The sequence below is a fragment of the Trachurus trachurus genome (genome assembly GCF_905171665.1).
Source record: "Trachurus trachurus genome assembly, chromosome: 14".
Classification (NCBI taxonomy): Eukaryota; Metazoa; Chordata; class Actinopteri; order Carangiformes; family Carangidae; genus Trachurus; species Trachurus trachurus.
Window position 1 is genome coordinate 15,535,920 of NC_139903.1, and position 7,973 is coordinate 15,543,892.

Genomic DNA, 7,973 nt, shown 5'->3' on the forward strand with positions numbered 1-7,973 from the left:
ACCTGTGTCACATCTGATTATTTGGTGGTATTAACTACACTGTATATATCTCATCAGCAGCTTTACATGTGCCCTTTCACATGGATGGCTTCAGGATACAATGAGCCCCCCTCTAAATATCTCCTCCTTGTTCATTTAGAATATATATATAGTATGTTGTATAACAAGCACAGTCCTAGAAAAATGGCAATAGCCTGCAGTGCATAGATTTGACCAGTAGAGGGCCTTGAGAGCACAACCCACTCTTGGAAAAACATCTTAGGTCTCATGTCCTTGTTAATTACAGAACAGTCAGTTTGATTGGCACACAATTTGTGCAACATTAGCTTTATTGAGTCATGGTGACAAACTGATTGTATGTTATTTGGTTAAAAAGTAGGAGGATGCTGAACACAGCATGAACCAGATTAAAGAAAAACAGCAAATTAAAGCTAGAGAAAGATTAATATATATATATACACACTAAAAACAGTTGGGTTAAAAATAACCCAATTTTAACCCAAATGTTGGGTTGAATAAGGACCAACCCAACATTTGGGTTATTTTAACCCAACAGGTTGAGTTATTTTTTTTAACCCAACTTTTGGGTTGAATTATTTAACCCAAGAGTTGGGTTATGTTAACTACAACATTGGGTTATTTTTAACCCAACTATTGGGTCGTGTAATAAGTGCTTGCTCAACCCAATAGTTGGGTTAAAAATAACCCAATGTTGTAGTTAACATAACCCAACTCTTGGGTTAAATAATTCAACCCAAAAGTTGGGTCAAAAAAAATAACTCAACCTGTTGGGTTAAAATAACCCAAATGTTGGGTTGGTCCTTATTCAACCCAACATTTGGGTTAATGTTGGGTTATTTTTTTTAACCCAAATGTTGGGTTGTTAAAAACTACAGAGAGTGCTCCAAACTTTTCTACCAAGTGACACCACTGTCACAGAAATAAATGGCAGTGGTGTCACTGGTTAACAAGTTTGGAGCGCTCCCTGCAGACGTAGATTGAAAAGTGGTTAAGTGGTCCTTCAAGTACAATTACTTATCATTAGTACCTCTTTAAAAGAGAAAGGAAACTTCCTCGATTGATTATCTTATGTTTTAATATAAACCTATTAAAAGTAAACGCTTGTAAAAAAAAAAAATAATAATAATAATAATATACACTTTTAACATAATTACAGTGTTTCTCAGTGAAAAAACAGGTAAAACAGTATGATATAGCACAGCACAGAATTTTATTGCAAAGTTCAACTTTACAGTAACTTACCAACAGCCGTGGTTGCCAGAATTTCACCATAACAAATATGGTACAACACATGAGGAATTACAGTTTGTCAGTATAGATTTAACAGGCAGCAACTCCTTAAATGATATCACAAACTAAGACCATTGTGAACCAGAGTAGAACATCATTGATAAACTGAAATAAACTCTTTTTGCATTTACACATTATGTGAAAAACAGGACTGCTCCAATACCTTGTCCAGTACACAGTGTTGAGATCTTGAAAAAACAGCATGTGTCCATATATGAAGGATAATCCATGGTGAAAGAAAATTAACATCATAATAAAATTAGCCACTTGCCCTTGGTTGATCAAGAGTAATGAGTCAATAGCGCAGTCTTGGCTGTAGGGTGCTTAACACGGTGTTCTGGGAAACTGGAACTTCAAGGATTTGCAGTCACCAACTCTGCATGAGACTCCTGTTGTTCATCAGGTGTTTGGACTGGCATGATCCTCTCTGCATTCAGAAAACAGAAACATAGCAAAAGTTAGATTGATGCAGTATCTTAGCATGATGCCCACACAGAGATAAACTCAGCAATCTGTTGCTCCAATGAGCTAGCTAAGCTAACCTAAATACAGATGCATCTCCTCAAACAATCAGACAGTCACCACATTTGGTTCAACACTGCTGTATAAACTTATTAAAAATGATTTTTTTGGCATTTGGCAACTAAACCACTGCTTACCTGTGATTAACCCTGACAAGACTGGTGTCAGAGTCATTGGTCCAGACTTGACTGAAGACAGGTGGGACAGTAGCATGGTGCGATGTTCAGGAAACTGTAACTTGAGCAGGTGGTGTCATTGTTTCTGCTGGAAGATTCCCAGGGTCTCAATCAGGTGTTTACTGTGGACTGGCATGATCCTCTGTATAAGCAGACAAAGAACAACGAGGAAGATTTTTATCAGTCATAACTCAATTTTATCTATTTAATGATTCAATTTACAAATGTACTCACTGCTTAGTGTTGATAATGCTGAAGACAAATCAGTTTGCTGGCCATGCCACATTCCTGCAAAGTTGGCTGCCTTGCATTCTCCAGCTGCACCATGCTGTGGAGAAGGTGAAATTATTTTGTAGTGTTAAAAAGGTGTACAAGGGATGGTACAAAATTGTATGTTCAAATAGACAGTGGTTGAAAACAAAATTGCGGTAACTCATGCTCTACTTCATGGATATCGGACCAAGGACATTTTTAGCCTGGTGTATTTTCCCTCTTCTCCATAAACAGAGTAACAAATACCTTTTACAGTAATGTGTGATGTTGGCCTCCGTTGGGAACTTCTGGAGGCCGCTCCTCCAAGAGAGCAAGGGTCCTCTTCAGACTGTCTCTCTCCATGTGCTAGCTTCCACATACTTTACTCTGATTAGAAAACACAAAACAGTATAACATTAGGCTACAGTACACACAGTTTACTCTCTGGTCTGGTCTCTCATGCTAGTTGGTAATACAGAGGTAGTAACATCCAGACATACACACAAAAAACTGCCTGTTTGCCAAACAAAAGCTGAACATAAAACAGGTTTTCTTTTAGCACAACATGCTAACCTGAGTGCAACAACAACACATAATGCTGGCAGCAGAGGACCAGCCATGAACGGTACTTCACCACCGGCTGTGAGCCACTGACCCACTCTCCACGGCAGGTGAGCCCCCGTGGGGTCAGTGGCTTATTCTGTGATTGAACATCAGTTGTGAACCCTGTTCGCATTTAGCATCAAACACAGGCTATTTTAGAAGAAGGATATCTCCACATCTAACGTTAATTGACTCCAAACTTATCCATGACTGCTGCTATGATAAACTACTAGCGTTGTTAACTCTTTTCTCTTTTTTTGCATTAACATGCGGCAGCAGCATGTAGCTCATCCTCACACATCCACTGTTAGCGTTAGCCTAGCTCATGCGCTAAAGGCCAAAGTAACACAAATATACTCATTTTAAAATACTTACAGTTTATCTGTAGCTTTGCCACGGACAGTTGGTATCGATCCAGCCTGAGAAAGTCCAGTCCAGCGGTGCATGGACCCTTGTAGCTGAAGCAGTCAGACTTTGCCGACTGAAGCTGGGGCAAATAAAATTAACCCATGTCTCTTTGGCTGGGGGCAATATGATGGAGCGTGAGGGTTTGTCTCCAACAGAGCAGCTTTCCGGTTGTGATAGCGCTCCGGCGTCACATAAAAAAAGAGTAAATAACGGATCTCCACAGGTAGCTGTGGTGGTGGGTGGAGACAGCATTTTTCAAATGAACCGGCCGGTTACGTCACAGAATAACCCAACCCTTAACCCAAAAAATGGGTTACTCACTGAAAAGTAACCCAATTACTTGAACAACCCAGGAATTGGGTTAAATTCATAGCCCTATAACCCAGAAAATGGGTTACACCCTGGAAAAATAACCCAACAATTTAACCCAACACCAATAACCCAGAAATTGGGTTACAGAAATAACCCAACATTTTTTAGTGTGTATATATATATATATATATATATATATATATATATATATATATATATATATATATATATATATATATATATATATATATATAGTACAGGCCAAAAGTTTGGACACACCTTCTCATTCAATGTGTTTCCTTTATTCTCACTGAAGGCACCAAAACTATGAATGAACACATGTGGAATTAACAAAAAAAGTGTGAAATAACTAAAAACATGTCTTGTCTTCTTTGTCTTATCTTTCTTCTTTTCTTCTTCCTCTCCTTCTTGCTCCCCCTCCTCTATATCTGACCCCTCCAATTCTAGTTTCTTCAAAGTAGCCACCCTTCGCTCTGATTACTGCTTTTTGCTCTTGGCATTCTCTTGATGAGCTTCAAGAGGTGAACCTGACCTGAACATGGTTTTCACTTCACATGTGTGCCTTGTCAGGGTTCATTAGTGGAATTTCAGTGAGAATCTACAATGTAAATAGTGATGAAAATAAAGGAAATGCATTGAGTGTGTCCAAACTTTTGGCCTGTACTATATATATACATGAGGAAGTTACTTTCCTCATAGAAGTGTATTTTGTCAACAGGACACAAGGGTAACACATCAATGGGAATAAATGGGTTACTGTGCTATTTTATTGTCCAGGATTTGAAAGTGGATTCACTGTTATTTAGGAGTGGTGCATTGTTATGGCTTAAATTGGGTTGAACATTTAGTTGGTGAATGAAATGTGTTCCTCACGTTCCCTCTGTGACACATTGTTGGCACTGTGTCATAGGCAATGGCATCCCAAACATGACCAGGCCAGAAACATACTCCAAATATGGTCAGAGGTGTCTCTTCTAAAGTCACACAGGCTGAGCTGCACAATGGTGGGACATATGTTATCTTATTGGCTTCCTGTACAGATTAGATTGTTACACACAAAATGATTTGTTGAGATAATTACGTCAAAGTAAATAAGAAGTCTAGAAAAGTTTGTGGGTTTAAAATTTGTTTCCAGATGTTTAGGGGTTAGGGGTAATCTTTCAGTTTTAATTTTTTTTTTGTTTTACATTGTAATGAGTTTGCTCATCTTTGAATTAAGTTGTTTATATTGACAGATGTTTAAATATATATATTTTTTACCTTCAAATCAAACAATCTTTCATATAAAGAGTAGCGTTTGTCTGTCTGCCTCTTTTGAAATGTCCACTTTCTCACACTAACAGAAGCTACAGTAAATTATGCTGCAGATCTACCAAGACATTTCAACCCTCTGAGGACATGTACTAAAAGTTAAGGACAAGAATAAACCCTTATTATTCTGATACAATGAAAAGTCTTCTCAGCACGAACAGACTTTTTTTCCCCTTTTAACCAGCGTGCAAAGAAAGAGCGGGATGGACAGAATGATGTCATCTCCTCTTCCTATGGTGCAGAAAGAACGCTTTGTCTTGTCGAGGCCAGACCAAGTCACTAGTTCACATGTGACATTCGCAAAACACTTTCAGCACAAAAATATCAACACTGCATGTCAGAGCGCTTCTATGTTACAAAACAGCCAGTGGTGTTTACCATCTGTACTGTATTGTTTCCTGCTTGTAAATATAGTAACCCTTGTATCTGAGAGTGTGAGAAGTCACTGGTGGGATGTTCATATCTATTTACAAGAGCAAGGGAGCATAATAATCATGAATGGAAAACCAAAATCTTACTGCTTTGGATTGCAAGTAATTTGCAAAGACAGAGAAAGATTTTTTTTCTTTACTTTTTAGACTGATTTAGCAAACCATGCCTGACAATGTCAAATTATTTCATGGCAGTATTGCAGGGCAGCACAGCAGCTCGGTGTGTTAACACTGCGCAGCAACAAGACCCGATCCTATCTCTGGGTGCTCCAGTTTTCTCCCAGAGCACAAAAACATGCAGGTCAGGTGAACTGGAAGCTCAACAGTATGACGCTTGTCTCTTTGCATGTCAGTGGCTTTTGGTCTGAGTCACTAAATGCTGTAGTGGGCTCATCTATTAACCTGAATAAGCACAAGCAGATACAGCAAATGGATGGAAGATGCGTTTTAAAATCAAAAATATTTTTCTGAAGGAAAACATAAAACCCAGGCACGGCCTTTAATTATAAATCTTACCCAGCATACTTAAAGCTGCTAAAATTAACCAATTAACATTTTCTATGAGCACTGGATCACATGACTGTTTACATCTGAGTGAGGCCACTTGTAGCGAACAGGCCACATACAGTCATTATAGACCCAACTGTGCAGCTTCTCTCAGCTGCACTGATCGTTCCAGCGTCTGTCAGCTCATTGTTTTGACTTTCCGGCCTGCGACCGCTGCTGTGGTTCAGTCACACGGCTCTCATCAGCATTGTGTTTTGGACCCAACAGTCAACAGCGACAGACACACACACACACACACACACACAGGTAACTAACAACTACCTGATGAATGTAGTCAAAGAGTCAAATGTTTCCCCTCAGGCGTCAGTGGAGAGCAAAACAGAGCTAAAAGAGAGTTAATACTGGACTTAGAGTCACAGAGTGAACAGAGATATGACTCCAGATGAATGTTAATGTTGTTGTGTTGCTGGGGCGTGGTATAGCTCATTGGTCCTCACTGCAGCGGCCCCTGTTCGATTCCTCCGGCAGCCCTTTGCTGCATGCCATTCCCCCTCTCTTTGTCTCCCCATTTCCATGTCTATCTCAGCTGTCCTGTCAATTAAAGGGATAGTTCAACATTTTGGCAAATTGGCCCACTGCCATTGTCGGTGCAAGCTATTTTTAGAACGGCGGAGCAGAGCCGCGAGCTGCTGAGAGCTACGCTATGGAGGCTCATGGGATTTCTTGGTTTCTCTCATCAAATACACAATCCAACAACTCCAGAACACTTTTGTGGACAAGTTGTGACCTGCACATTCACCACACCATGACATAATAACGGGACGTTACGAGACGCAGTTGTTTTCAAGGTAAATTCATGCAAAACCACTGATCCTGTCAGGGGCAGTTTTTTGGCAAGCAGTCTCTGCATTTGCCTCTAAAACAACTCTTCCGTTATTATCTCATAGCGTGGTGAATGTGCAGGTCATAACTTGTCCACGAAAGCGTTTTGGAGTTGTTGGATTGTGTATTTGATGAGGAAAACCAAGAAATCCCATCAGCCTCCGTAGCGTAGCTCTGAGCAGCTTGCGGCTCTGCTCGGCCATTCTAAAAAATAGCTTCCACCGACAAGGTAACGAACCTGCTGCTATGACTATAGGGATTATGGCAATGGGCCAGTTCGCCAAAATGTTGAACTATCGCTTTAATTGACAGGACAGCTGAGATAGACATGGAAATGGGGAGACAAAGAAAGTGTTGTGTTGCCGTTGGTTGTGTGTTAAGAACTTGTAGGTGATGATGCATCATTGTTTTGTTCAGCATCATCATCTGAGTTTGTGTTTGGGTCATTATTGTGATTCATTTTAGATCAGATGCACCTGCTTTCCACTTCTTGCTTCATCTTATGGGGGGAATCTGTGTCTTTGAAACAACAGCACGCGTATGTCAATGAGTTAATAACCAGCCTGGTTTAGTATTGTTTCACATTTGTGAACCAGAGTCTGCTGATATCTGACTTTGGTATCAAAAGTTTGCTCCAAAACCAAACCAGTTATTCAACAAACATATACTGTATTTGACAGGCTGTTTGTTGGCTGCTTACAGTAGGTTTACAGCCGACAGTTGTGGTGTGAAAATGTAATTAGATAAATGTTAACAACTCAGTAAATTACTGCAGCCTAGTTATGCAGCAGGAGTAGATGATTAGGTCTTAAAATATCACTTCTGGGAAAGTTGAGTTGGCGTCTGTCATGTTCCATGTGAAAAGGGAACATGGCTAAAAATAAGAGGAATATATATCATCACTACTCAGGGTGATCCTCCTCAGGCAGTGCACGACACTGCAGGGATGCAACTGGATCAGATTTGACTCAAACAGGAAGCAGAGACACAGTTACTCTGAGTTCTAAATGAAAAGATGAATTTCTCTCCCGAATGAACATCAACGCTTCACTCTCACTGCATTTACTGATGATGCGTTTGCGATTCAAGTTGCGGCCAAGTGTTAAAAAGAAATAGACGACATGCGTAGCTGTTAGTAACGAGAACCATGTGTCGTCCATCTCCTCATCCACCCACCCACAGCCGCCCCTCCACACACACAATTTCCCCCCATTTCCCATCTGTGCCCTTCAGGCCC